General features: G+C 45.0%; 1 protein-coding gene across 1 annotated transcript in view; it reads left to right on the forward strand.

Annotated features, from left to right (window-relative positions):
- LOC126092246 (probable ATP-dependent RNA helicase DDX27) overlaps nt 1–15166 on the forward strand; it is a 94997-nt gene that overhangs the window by 45553 nt on the left and 34278 nt on the right. The window lies entirely within an intron of this gene.

Raw genomic sequence — 15166 nt, forward strand, 5'->3', positions numbered from 1 at the left:
ATGTCCAAGGTCGTCGTCACAGTTAAAAGCAACACTGCAGAGTGCAGCATGGTAATCGCACCCAGGGACATATCCTTGCCCAAGAGATGGAAAACGAGCGGGAGACCATTGCAACGACGAAAAAGCCGGCTAAAGGTCTCAATGCACGACGAATACAGTGCACCATGTAAGGCGCCCTTCCCCAATTGGCTCGCTCTTCGGAATAATTTAGAAAGATGGAGGTCAAACCCGAGAGGGGACCATCACATAAGGCCGAAACATGTGAGACTCCTTTTAGTCGCCTCTTACGACAGGCAGGAATACCGCGGGCCTATTCTAACCCCCGAACCCGCAGGGGGGTGTTAGGGTTGGATTAACCAAAGAAATTCAACTTAAGAAGTGTTAAGTGTTTGATAACTTGTTTACTTAGTCATAAGAAAGTATTACTGATACATACAGCAACTCCAGTAGGATACTTTACAAGAAAAGTATTCTAATGAATGTAACCTAAACTCATATGGCATATTTGGCTGGAAGGCCCACAGTGATAGATTGAGCACCCTAATTGGAAAGGTTTTACTTCCTTCGTGCACACTGGCACCTTTCCTTCAAAAGGTCTTAATTGTATCTGTTGACAATAGGTGCATGTGGAGTTTAGTGTTACATGTTGATGTGAAAGGTTGCTTTTAAAATTTTGGGGACATGCCCTCATAGAAGATGGTAAGAACAAACTATCCCCTCCTCTTTGTAGAAACTGTGTAGAAATCATAGTGATAAAATTGTAAACGTGATAAAATTGTAAACATGAAGGTAAGTGCATATGTGTGTAGGCATTCATTCCTTCCAAATGTCATTCATGATTAGAATGGGAAGCACTGCAGCTAATACTGATAAGAGGTTCATACTGCCACACATTGTGATACAGTTTGTTAAGTATGATGAGATAGCACAGCATTTATGACATGGACTTGAATTCAGTAGGAATGAGATTAAATTCGTTGTCCAACCATACTGATCAATGTTTTTTGTGATGTCTGTAGATGAGTTCTGGCATATGATTGGAGAATTACTTCAACACTGGCACAGCTACTTTTTCCCATCATCTTTTCAACTCCAAGCCAGTGTTGTATCTCGAGTGACCTTGAGGGACATTAAACATAACCACCCTTCTTTCTAGTTTGAGAAGTATACCTGTCGAGCAAACTGTGAAAAAAATATCCTGTGAAGAATATTTCTCGTTTTAACTCTTGGCAAAAGATAGTCATGTTCTGGCAGAGAAAGTGATTGATCTGTTTCTTTGAGCTTGGACAGAGAGTAATTGGCCTGTTTGTTGTGGTTCATTATGAATGTGTGTGTGTGTGTGTGTGTGTGTGTGTGTGTGTGTGTGTGTGTGTGTGTGTCCGTGTCCTCCTCCAAGTTATATTAAGTTCTATTTCACAATATCATGTAGACACATTTGATCGTTATATCATCCTCTCACTTCGTATTTTCAGTGAAAAACATCATCTTTAATTTCCTATTTCAGGAACAAGTGAGACAAAACTGATCCAAATGACTTACTTTAAAAGGTAGATTCCCCGCTATGGGTCTGGGGGTCAGAATAGGCCTGAGGTATTCGTGCCTATCGTAAGAGGCAACTAAAATGAGTCTGACATGTTTCGGCCTTTATGTGATGGTCCCATGTAGGGTGTGACCTCCATTTTTCAAAATTTTCCTGAAGAGCAAGCCAATTGGGGAAGGGCGCCTTACATGGTCCAGTGTGCATTGAGATCTTTAGCCCACTTTCTCGTCATCACATTTCAGTCCTGCTCATTCTCCATCTCTTGGACCAGGACACCTTCCTGGGTGCATTTTCCACCATACACTATGCAGTGTCGCTATCTGCATCAATGATGACCATGGACTTCTTTGCTCGTGATATCCAGCATGGTAGCCAGTCCATTGTGGTGGGGCTTCCATGTACCCTGTTGGTTGTAGCCCCCTGACCACACAGGGATCACTCTGCTGATGCCTGTGCAGTTAACTCCCCACATATGCCAAGGGGTAGATGCCCATTCCTCTGGGGCATCGGGTCTCCCGGCAATGGCCCTCCTACCAGGTGGCCTTTGCTGCAGCTGGGTGGCGCCCATGGGTAGGGCCCCTCGCCGGAGTGGGTGGCATCAGGGCAGATGACCTGCGATGAAACGTAGTCCATCATCTCTTGCTGGTTGTGAATCACCAGCAGTCTCTAAGTGAGCAAAGTCAATCTTCAGTGCCAATAACCCCATTCCCCTCCCTGGCCACCCCATGGGAGGAATGCCAAGCTAAGGATGGCAGTGAAGCTTATTCTCCCCGGTACCTTATATGTTAGAGAGCTGATGGGGAACCTTTCATGACAATGAAGCCTCAGTTTTTTGTTGAACATTTAGAGGACGAGTTTGGGGAGATGGAAGGATTGTCCAAAATGAGATCTGGGTCAGTCTTGATCAAAACAGCATCCTCTGCCCAGTCACGAATGTTACTCACTTGTGACAAGCTGGGGGATGTTCCTGTAACCATCACACCCCATAAGAGTTTAAATATGGTCTAGGGTATCATATTTCACAGGGACCTTCTTTCGCATTCTGATGATGAGCTGCGCGCCAATTTAGAGCGGCGAGGTGTACATTTCATCCGGCCTGTCCACCATGGTCTGAGAGGTAATCACGTTGTCATCGGTGCCTTCATCTTGGCATTTGAGGGTGACACATTGCCCGAGAAGGTCAAGGTGATGGTCTCCCACTGTGATGTAAAGCCCTATGTTCCCCACCCCTATGCAGTGCTGGAAGTTCAGCCATATGTCTTTCTGCTGTACTTCCAGTGTCACATGTCAAGATTGTGGACGCTCATCACATCCCAATACTCCATGTGCCCACGTCCCATCTGTGTCAGCTGCAGAGAGCACCATACCTTGCTCACCAGACTGCAGAATTTTCCAGAAAGAAAGGAAAATCATGGAGTACAAGATTCTGGATCGTCTGACCTAGACTGAGGCTAAGAGGAAATTTGAACGCCTGCATCCTGTACGTATGACATCATCTTATGCCGCTGCTACAACAATTCTGGCACCATCAGCTCCGCCAACCCTAGTAGTCACCTCTCAGAGCCGAAAGACTACACCTGCCCCCTTGATGGTGGGGGGGGGGGGCAATCCCCTCCCTGTTGCTCCCGCACCACCTACTTCGGGAGCAACACCCCCCACCCCCCCACCCCCACCCCCAATGCCTGTCCCCATTTCTAAGCCAGAGAAGCATAAGTCTTCTTCAGCTTCTCTCACTAGGAAGGGTCCCTTGGGTCACTCCTTTTCCAGATTTCTGCTGGTGGGAAAGAAGACACCTGCCAGTGGCTGAAGAGCTCAAAAGCAGCTGGTCGTAGGGCTTCATGCTCATGCTCAGGGCCAGAGATTGAGCCAGCAAAGTCCTCCCAACCAGGGAAAGCCAAGGACCAGCGAGAGAAGTCCAAAAAGAAGACCCCTAAGACCAAGGAAATTGCAATGGCACCCACATTAATGCTACATACAAGCTCTGCGTCTAAGGATGGGGTGGAGATTCTGGTGTCCGCTGAGGACCTAGATCTCGCCAGACCCTCAGACACAATGGATATAGACTGCTCAGGCAATATGTCAGTGGTAGCAGGTGACCCTGCGGTGTAAACTGCCTTATTGAATGTTCCATGTCTTCCCAGTCTCACGATGACATCATCCTCCAGTGGAATTGCTGTGGTTTTTTCATCCATCTGGCTGAGCTATGGCAACTGTTAAGCTTTACACCTGCTATCAGCATTGCGCCTCAGGAAGCTTGGTTCCCGTCAGTGCGGACCCCTGCCCTCCGCAGCTATAAACCCCTGCCCTCTGCAGCTATAAGGAATATTACAGGAACTGTAGTGACTATAATCGAGTGTCAGGTGGAGTTTGCGTTTATGTCCTAAACTCAATATGTAGTGAACCTGTGCCCCTTCAAACCCCTCTTGAAGCTGTGGATGTCATAATAAGGACGACACAGAAAATAGCTGTCTGCAGTGTATATCTTCCTCCAGATGGTGCAGTACCCCTGAATGTATTAGCTGCACTGATTGATCAACTCCCTAGACCTTTCCTACTTTTGGGAATTTTAACGCCCATAACCCCTGGTGGGGTGGTACCATGCTTACTGGCCGAGGCAGAGATGTCGAAACTTTACTGTCTCAGTTTGACCTCTGCCTATTAACTACTGGGGCTGCCACACCAGTGTGGCTCATGATAGTTACTTGGCCATTGATTTATCAATTTGCAGCCCAGGACTTCTCCCATCTATCCACTGGAGAGCACATGATGACCTGTGAGGTAGCGACCACTTCCTCATCTCCCTGTCACTGCCCCGGCGTCAGGTCCACGTACGTCTGCCGAGATGGGCTTTAAACGAGGTGGACTTGGAAACTTTCACCTCTGCTGTCACCATTGAATCTCCCCCACACGGTAACATCGATGTGATGGTTGAGCAGGTGACTACAACAATTGTGTCTGCGGCAGAAAACACGATCCTTCGCGCTTTAGGGTGCCCAAGGTGTAAGGCAGTCTCTTGGTGGTTGCTGGAAGCGATTAAGGAGTGTCAGCGAGTTCCAAAACGGCATCCTTCCCTGGAGCATCTCATAGCCTTTAAATGGCTCTGTGCCTGCATTCACCAACTCAAACAATGGAAGCAGGAATGTTGGTCGAGATGCGTCTCGACCATTGGGTGCCATATGTCACCTTCCCAAGTCTGGGCAAAGATCAAACGTCTTCGTGAACCAGACCCCAACAGGTGTTCCTGGTGTTAGCCATAAATGGTGTGTTATCTACCGACACAAATGCGGTTGCCGAGCACTTAGCTGAGCATTTTGCTCGAACCTCAATTATCCCCCAGACATTCGCACTCTCAAATGGCGGCTGGAAGGGAATGTCCTATCATTCACTACACGCCACAGTGAATCCTATAATGCCCCATTTACAGAGTGGGAGCTCCTCAGTGCTCTTGCACATTGCCCGACACAGCTCCTGGGCCTGATCAGATCCACAGCCAGATGATTAAACATCTCTCATCTGACTACAAGTGACATCTCCTCATCTTCAACCGGATCTGGTGCGATGGCATCTTTCTATCACAATGATGGGAGAGCACCACCATTCCGGTGCTCAAACATGGTAAAAACCTGATTGATGTGGATAGCTATCAGCTCATCAGCTTCACCAATGGTCTCTGTAAGCTGCTGGAATGTCCCCTCAGGGGACTCAGCATTCATTTGCTGGGTACAGGCTTGGCGAACCTGGCGTCCCCGAGCTGTGGACTGGTGTGCGCCGCCAGTCCTCTGACACCGTAAGCTCTGGGCATGCTTCAGCGATCACCGTGTGGCGCAACGTTGGAACGTTGTGTGTCACAGGGACCGGGGATCTTGGCTTGATTGCCTGGATCGCGAGGATGGTACATACCTGTATAAAAAAAACCTTCAATCTTAAGGTGTGCTGCGCGCCGATAAGATGCATGGCTGTTGAGGTGGAACAGTCGCTAGCGGGCGACCTCTGAGGAACCTGCCGCACCTCAGTTGTATAAGGCTTACCCAGGCATGCGGGGCTCTATCTGGGCGGACATTTAGTTCCCTAGCTGCTCGTGGGACGCACATGGCAACCACGTATTTCCCTTCACCAACTTCGCAATCAGTAAAGCGCATGACGGAGGCTAGTCCTCCAGATAAGCAGAAAGAACAGAGTAACAGGGCTCATGGAGTCATAAATGACAATGTTTTCACCGTGATTAAGAGGAAGGAGGGCTCATTTGAAAAAGTGTCTCCTTTCTATATACATAAAGGTTTAGAAGGACTCGCAGGTACACTGAAATCTATCAAATGCCTGAGGAATGGTACCCTGTTATTTGAGACTACTAGGGCAAAGCAAGTGGAGCTGCTTCGAAAGTCAACCAAGTTAGGCAAGTATGATATTACTGTCAAGCTGCACAATTCCCTCAACTCCAGTAAAGGTGTTGTCACCTGCCGTGATTTAATGGATATCGAGGTAGAAGAGCTGAAGCAAGAATGGGGATTGTAGACGTGGAGGAACAACAGACACGTAGGAATAATGGAGTTGTTGAGAAATCTGCCACCTTCATTGTGACTTTCAATTCGCCTGTCTTGCCTGAATACGTTCTGGCTGGTTTCCTCCGACTTAGGGTTAGCCCTTATATACCTAACCCTATGCGATGTTTCAAATGTCAACGATGAGTTGTGGGGGTGAACCGACCTGCAGTATATGTGGCAAGGCAGCTCATGAAGCTGGGACCCAGTGCACATCTCCAGCACTGTGTATCAACTGCTCTGGGGGCCATCCCGTCTGGAGCATAGACTGCCCCATCTTTGCAGAGGAAAGAAAAATTCAGGAGACAAAGGTGACTAAGAGGACACCTTATGTGGAAGCCAAAAAAGAGTATAAGGCGACAAAACCCCTGTCTTTGCCACATCCTATGCCTGCTTGGTGCAAAAAAGTGCGTCAAAAGTAGACGCTTCGACGCAGACCATGTCCAGCATAGCAGTATTCTCCACCAATACCTGTACGTGCGTTTGTACCTGCCAGAGCACAACCAATAAAGATATAGCTATTCAGGCTGCTCCAGCTGAACCAAATGCTATTGCAGAGAAAGCTACAGTGAAGACTTCGAAGGCCCTCCAGAACCCGAGTGCCTCTCCACTTCCCCCATCCCGGACTTCCACCAAGAAAAAGGGACCAGGGAAAGGGGCACGATGTTTGGCGTCAAACCTGCCAAAGGCACCATCGGATGTCGTCATGGCATCCCTGACTGATGAGGAGGAAATCGTCATGGAGTTTGATACCTCTTCCCCAGAACCTGGCAGCCCCTCTGCTGCCACTCGCTCCACAGGTGTCTCACCAGTGCGGCGCAAAGTCAGGGGGAAATCTAATCCAAAATGCTGATATGGCTCCCATACTTCAGTGGAATCTGAATGGAGTCAGAACTCACTTTGAAGAATTGTGGCTGTTAGTACAGGAAAACCCCTTTTGCATCTCTTTGCAAGAGACACATTTTAAAGAGAATGACACACCTGTACTTACAGGATATCACTTGTACAGGAAAGACGACCTGACTGGTAATAGAGCGCAGGGTGGGGTGGCAGTGTTCATTAAAGACACATTCCACTCCTCACCTGTGGCCTTAACCACAACGCTACAAGCGGTTGCAGCTCGGATTCTGGCCCATGTTAATGTCACAGTATGCTCCTTGTATTTACCACCCGCTGAGCTCATTGACAGTGAAGCCCTCACACAGCTCATTGATCGGCTACCCCGTCCCTTTCTCATTTTAGGCGATTTTAATGCTCATAATGCATTATGGGGTTCAAACAACACCTGCCGCAGAGGCCAGATGATAGAGCAGTTGATCAGGACTTCCGACATCATACTGCTGAACACAGGTCAGGCCACGCATTTTAGCACCGCTTCAGGTTCGTCCTTTGCCATAGACCTCTCTATTTGTTCGTCTGTGCTTGCGGACATTGCTCTGTGGGTCGTAGACGACGACCTTCATGACAGCGACCATTATCCTATCTGGCTCCATCTGCTAGTTGAAATGGGTCGTGTCGCAAAGCCGCCAGAATGGTTGTTCCGGAATGGAAACTGGACGCTCTACAGGCAGTTGGCTGTTTTTGAACAGTGTGAAGTCGTCCGGGATTGGGTGGATCACATTACGGCGGTGATGCACCATGCCGCTGATGTATCCATACCAAAGTCAAAGGGAACACCTGTGAGGCAGCCTGTCCCTTGGTGGAATGACGACTGTCATACTGCAATCAGAGACAGAAGGGTGGCTTTGAGAAGATTCCATCGGTGCCCTACTGATGCGAATCTGGCAACTTTCCGAATAGCACGGGCGCGGGCGAGAAGAATCGTTAGAGAGAGCAAACAGAGGTCTTGGCGAGAGTTCCTGAACTCCATCAATAGGTCAACATCTTCAAGAAAAGTATGGGAAGCCATTAGGAGGATCTCAAGGCGATACTCTCGACCGCCAATAGCAGCTATACGTGAGCGGGGGTCTCTCCTAACATCTCCAAGAGACATCGCCCGGGCAATGGCAGAATCATTTCAAACTATTACGGCCGATTCTAGCCAGGACCCAGAATTTCATCGCTATCGGGGTACATAGGATCGGGCTGGTTTTGATTCCCGTTCAAACAACATTGAGGAATACAGCCAGCCTTTCTCTTTGTGGGAGTTGGACTCTGCACTGTCAGTATCTCGGGATACTGCACCTGGTCCAGACCTGATATCGTATAGCATGCTGCAGCAGTTGGATTTGCGGTCAAAGGAAGTCCTCCTTCAACTTTTTAATGAAATTTGGAAGACAGGTGACTTTCCTAGTTTGTGGAAAGAATCGATTTTAATTCCACTTTTAAAACCACGGAAGGATTGGACCGATCCCAGTAATTATCGTAGCGTTAGTCTCAAGAGCTGCGTAGGAAAGACATTTGAGCGTATGGTCAATAGGTGCCTGGTGTGGATTCTGATACAAGATGCTTTCCTATGTAAGCAACACCTTATCGGGGTTTTCTTCGACCCCGAGAAGGCGTACGATACTACCTGGAGGCATAACATTTTGCGGCAGCTTTATGAGTGGGGTTTCCGTGGGCGTTTACCCACAGTCATCAGATCCTTTCTGTCGGACAGGTATTTTAGGTATAAGGTTGGGAATATCCTGTCTGACCGTTTTAAGCAGGAGAACGGTGTCCCTCAAGGAAGTGTCCTCGGTGTGACAGCATTCGCAATTGCAATCAATAGTATTGCGTCCACGGTACAACGGCCCGTACAATGCTCCTTGTTTGTGGACGATTTCTCCATTTCTGTGCGTCTTCCTCCCTTACAACTGCCACACGCCAATTACAGCTGACGATCCTGCAATTGGAGGAATGGTCTAAGACCACAAGCTTTAAATTCTCTTTGGAGAAGACTGTTTGTGTAGATTTTAACCATTCCCGTTCTCTTTTTAATCTCCCTGTTTTAAAACTAGGAGACACTGTTCTCACCTTTATACAAAAAGTGAAATATCTCGGGCTTATTTTTGATGAGAAGCTCACATGGTTGCCATACCTAAATGATCTGTTTCAAGGCTTTAAACGTCCTTAAATGCGTCAGTCATAGGTCCTGGGGCGCTGACGGATGTCAAGCTTATGGATCTGCAAGGCCTTCGTACCTCAAAATATTGGATGTGATTCACCACAAGGGTCTTAGGCTTTCAACGGGGGCTTATCGCACAAGTCCAGTTGCTAGTCTATGCGTCGAGGCTGGAGAGCCTCCGCTGTCCATTTGGCGTCTTCTCCTCGTGGTACGGCAAGCATACAGGGCTAAGTCCACTCCTCTTTCGTTGGCATCCAACACCTTTTCACAGCTGGCACTGGAACGTCTCTTCTGCCACCATCTGAAGGCAACAAAGCCGTTTGGCATCTGTGCAAAGGAGTGTCTCGAGTCAGTACACCCGGAGGGCATTAAGGTCATCCACCAGGGATGGAGTAGGGGATCTCGCTGGCTACTACAAAGGCCAAGATTACTTCTTGATCTGGCTGCTTACAAGAAGTATTATACCCTGGACTACCTTTTTAAAATTAAATTTACTGAGATTTTAGACCGCCATTCAGATTTTATTACTGTTTTCACGGATGGGTCTAAACAGGGATTTTATGGGCTGCTCTGCTGTGTTTCCCGATACTGTCCGTAGGATAGGGCTCCCAGAGCAGTTCTCAGTTTACTATGCAGAACTGTTTGCCATTCTGCAAGCATTAGGGCATATGTGACGACATCATGGCACGAAATTCATCATCCGCTCCGATTCCCAAAGTGCTGTACACGCTCTTGAACAGATGTACCCAGCAGATCGGATGGTGCAGGAAGTGCAGGACACACTCCTGTTCTTGCAAAAGCAGGGTAAAGATGTAATTTTCTGCTGGGTTCCAGGGCACATAGGGATTCCTGGAAATGAACTTGCAGACGCGGCTGCCAAGGAGGCTTGCTCCATCCCACCTCCTGCTCGCTGTTCCGTCCCCCTGCAGGCAATAACATCATTCGTGACTCGGAAGGTCATGCATTGGTGGGAGGCTCAGTGGCTGGAAGTGAGGGATAATAAGTTGCGAGTGGTGAAGGATTCTGTCCGACCATGTTTTGTACTGCTATTTTATTTTTAGTTTTATCTACCTGTTTTGATGTGCTGTGTCCAATCTTGCAATTTGCACATTTCCAGTTCTCGCAAAGATCGGCTCTGAATTGATCCTTGTTTAACAGATCTTGGTTGTACTCGTCAACATTTCTTTTGGGAACGGGCGCTGATAACCTCATTGTTCTGCGCCCTAAAACACTAATCATCATCTGCTGGAATGTATGGTATGTCGGCAGTTGGGTTGGGTCCTGCAGTGTGGCTTGCTGGCTCCACGTCAGGGCGGCTTGTGCCAGGGTCGCTCTACCACTGATAATCTTGTGTCACTCGAGTCTGCTGTCCGAACAGCCTTTTCCAGATGCCAACACCTTGTTGCTTTCTTTTTTGATCTACACAAAGCATATGACACCACCTGGCGAGATCATATCCTTGCCACATTGTATAGTGGGGTCTCCGGGAACCGCTCTCGATTTTTATCCAAAACTTCCTGTCGCTCTGTACTTTCCATGTCCAAGTTGGTGCCTCTCATAGTTCTGTCCATATCCAGGGGAATGGAGTCCCACAGGGCCCTCCGTCTCACCTTCTTGGTATGCAGATGACTTCTACATTTCGTACTGCTACTCCAGTACCAGTGTTTCTGAGTGTCACCTACAGTGAGACATCCACAAGGCGCATTCATGGGCTGTAGCCTACGGCTTCTAGTTTTCAGCCGCAAAGTCATGTGTTGTGCACTTCTGTCAACGTCGTACTGTTCATCCAGACCCAGAACTTTACCTTCATGACGATTCACTCACTGTAGTGGAAGACATATCAATCCTTAGGTCTGGTTTTCAGTTGACAGTTGCCCATATTCTTCTGTTCTGTCCTTTTTCGGCTGCCCTGTGACTTCATCTTCGGTTGCTGGACTTTTTATTATTGATTTTAACAGACAATGCCTCATCGGCTGATTTAGTTTTACATTTCATCTGTGAGGGTGGGTTTTATTATTCGATCTGAGTTTTAACGCATGTCCTTTGCCCCTCTGTGTCCTCCACCCTAGTGCTTTTAGGATGGAGGTTTTAATGTGTTGCAGGGTGGCTGGCTTTTCCTTCTTATTTTTGTTGTCAGCCAGCCACTGTAATCTGATTCCTTGTTTTATTCTCTTCTAACTGTTTCTTGCATCTCTCTGTTGTTTTCTTGTCTTCTTTTGTTCATTTTAGTGTTCGTTGCCTTTCCTTCATTCTTGTGGTCTTTCCATTCTTTCCGTTTTGTGTTATATGTCTCATCCATTTTATTCTCACACTTGTGGCATTGTTTTATTAGGAACAAGGGACCAATGACCTCATAGTTTGGTCCCTAGCCCCCTCTTTTAAACCAACCAACCAAAAGGTAGAGTGAAGAAAGGTAAACCAATATGTTTATTGCATTTGCTGCATTTGGAGAGTTTTTGACAGTGTTGGCTAGAATACACTATTTGAAATTCTGAAGTTGCAAGGGGTAAAATATAGGGAGCAAAAGGTCATATACAGCTTGTATAGAACCAGACTGCAGTTTTAAAAGTCAATGGATGTGAAGGGAAACAGTAGTTGGCAAGGGAGTAAGACATACTTTTACTCTCTCCCCAGTGTTATTCAGATTGTACATTGGCCCAGCAGTAAAGGAAACCAAGGAAAATTTGTAAAGGTAGTAAAGGGACAAGAAATAAAATCTTTCAGATTTGCTGATGACATTGTAATTCTGTGGGAGATAGCAGTTGACTTGAAATCAGTTCGACAGAATGACTAGTCTTGAAAAGTGACTATAAGATAAACATCTACGAAAGTAAAAGAAAGAAAATTGAATGTAGTCAAATTATATTTACCTGATTATAAGATGAGGTTTCTCCTCCAATTCATCATTCAAAAAATATGATGTCATCTTATGATCACAGTTTACGCAATTGCTGCTGAGGTCAATGTTTTTACAATGTGTAATAGATTAATATACGAATCGTATTACATTTATGGCTGAAGCTTTGGCTATTGATGTTTCATACAAATTTATGTTGAACAATCACAAAGGGTAGCATGAAGCAAACAATGCAAGCCTTCAAATAGGCTCAAGATTTCCCAGTACGCTGAAGCACTCGATACAGTATTGACCTTGCTCAACCAGTTATGTGACATTTCACTCATGGCGCTAGTACAAGGGATATGCAAGAAACTCTGTACTAGCGAGTACAACAACCTAATGCTCTGCTTAAAACATACAATTTGTGAAACACTGGAGGAAATAATATTAAATTCTATCAACTTACAAACTTTTGTTGGTATTTGAGAAAGTTTTTAATAAAATTTCTCATACATATGGGTACAATATATAAACATTTATGCTGCTTTTTAAATAATGGCAACATTCAGAGGCGAAAATCTTCTCCTTCAAAAACCATTACTTGATTCTGAACCGAAGTCAGCTTTATTTGTTTATGAGAAACTATAATTAATTGCCACTTGAGTTGCAAATAAGAAATTTGATCGCTGTTCAGGTATTAGAATACCGTGGAAAAACGTTACCAGCTGTTAATCAGCTTTGGAGCAAGTTGATGGCATTTGGACAAAATGAGAAAGAAAATTAATCCAGAATTAAATGTCCAAAAAATGAAATAAATCACATTATATTGACTGGAATTGTTATCGCAAGACTAAATCATAGTGGACAGATCTGTTTTGGAGATATTATCAACAGACGTAACTGCATCACGGGTTTGAGAATTGGAATGAATTGTGATCGCAATCATTTGTTTACGTATTAGTTGCTGCTGTTATGTATGACTTGTACTCTGGAAGATATAGCTGTTCACATTTCACTGTCGCTCAAGCACAGCACTACGAAATGGTACAGATTGAAACAAGCGTTACCAACAGTGGGAATGTGTACCGCATACTTCAGTTTTTTTATTAACATCTAGCATGTTTAATCTGCAGTTTGCCTGAATCCATTTGCATTTGGAAATTACACAAATGCTCAACGGTAACATACATTTCAGTAAAATTTGCTAAAAGTCTAGATTGGGGCCACTGGTGTACATACATGTTTCATGCAGCAATGTTGTCGATGTTCACCATGTGGTATGATGGGAACAATTGGGGACATGTCAAAGCCAATGAGAGATGGTGGGCAGACAATATGTTTGGAAGCAAGAGATATTGTAATGTTTTATAATTCGCTATATTTTCAGGGGGGAAAAAAGAAAAAGACAGTAGTGTTCTCAGGTCCTACCAGAATCAGAACCGCAGCATTTGCAACATATTTAGAAGAAACAGCCAAATATTTGTGACAATGAAGATGTAAGTTTCACAGATGTCCTGTAAGGATGATGATGATGATGATGATGATGATGATGAAAAATGGTGATACCACAGATGGTAGTTGAAGTAAACAAAACAGGTAGTGAAGACAACAATTAATGTAAACAGTTTCTTTTTGCTTTTTTTATTTCTCCTTGTATTATCAAAATGTAGACAATCAGTAAATGGCATAATTTTAGAATAGGCTATCTTAACTGTTTAGAAAGAGAAAGTTTGTACTTTTGATTAATCAGAATATGTTAAAAAGAAAATTTTTCTCAAGAAGTATCTTAAAAAAAGGGGGGGGGGGGGGGTGTCTTATAATTGGGTAAATTGGTAAATCAGGCAATGCCAAGGGAACTAGATTAGGAAATGAGGCACTAAAAGAAGTAGATGAATTTTGCTATTTGGGCAGTACAGTAGCTGATAAAGATCACATTAGGGAAGATATAGAATGCAAGCTGGTAACAGCAACAAAAGCATTTCTGCAAAAGAGAATTTTTTAATAAAATATAAGTCACAGCTGAAAAATACTAATGCAAATTCTTTACGAATGGAAAAACTGGTAGAAGCCGACCTCAGGGAAGATCAGTTTGGATTCCGTAGAAATATTGGAACACGCGAGGCAATACTGACTCTACGTCTTATCTTAGGAGCTAGATTAAGAAAAGGCAAACCTACGTTTCTAGCATTTGTAGACTTAGAGAAAGATTTAGACAATGTAGGCTGGAATACTCTCTTTCAAATTCTGAAGGTGGCAGGGGTAAAATACAGGGAGCGAAAGGTGATTTACAATTTGTACAGAAACCAGATGGCAGTTATAAGAGTCGAAGGGCACGAAAGGGAAGCAGTGGTTGGGAAGGGAGTGAGACAGGGTTGTAGCCTATCCCCGATGGTGTACAATCTGTATATTGAGCAAGCAGTAAAAGAAACAAAAGAAAAATTCGGAGTAGGTATTAAAATCCATGGAGAAGAAATAAAAACTTTGAGGTTCACTGATGACATTGTAATTCTGTCAGAGACAGCAAAGGACTTGGAAGAGCAGTTGAACAGAATGGACAGTGTCATGAAAGGAGGGTATAAGTTGAACATCAACAAAAGCAAAATGAGGATAATGGAATGTAGTCGAATTAAATCGGGTGACGCTGAGGGAATTAGATTAGGAAATGAGACACTTAAAAGTAGTAAAGGAGTTTTGCTATTTGGAGAGCAAAATAACTGATGATGGTCGAAGTAGAGAGGATATAAAATGTAGACTGGCAATGGCAAGGAAAGCATTTCTGAAGAAGAGAAATTTGTTAACATCGAGTATAGATTTAAGTGTCAGGAAGTCGTTTCTGGAAGTATTTGTATGGAGTGTAGCCATGTATGGAAGTGAAGCATGGACGATAAATAGTTTAGACAAGAAGAGAATAGAAGCTTTCGAAATGTGGTGCTACAGAAGAATGCTGAAGATTAGATGGGTAGATCACATAACTAATGAGGAGGTATTGAATAGGATTGGGGAGAAGAGAAGTTTGTGGCACAACATGACTAGAAGAAGGAATCGATTGGTAGGACATGTTCTGGGGCATCAAGGGATCACAAATTTAGCATTGGAGGGCAGCGTGGAGGGTAAAAATCGTAGAGGGAGACCAAGAGATGAATATAATAAGCAGATTCAGAAGGATGTAGGTCGCAGTAGGTACTGGGAGATGAAGAAGCTTG

The sequence above is a fragment of the Schistocerca cancellata genome, chromosome 7 (assembly GCF_023864275.1).
Source record: "Schistocerca cancellata isolate TAMUIC-IGC-003103 chromosome 7, iqSchCanc2.1, whole genome shotgun sequence".
Classification (NCBI taxonomy): Eukaryota; Metazoa; Arthropoda; class Insecta; order Orthoptera; family Acrididae; genus Schistocerca; species Schistocerca cancellata.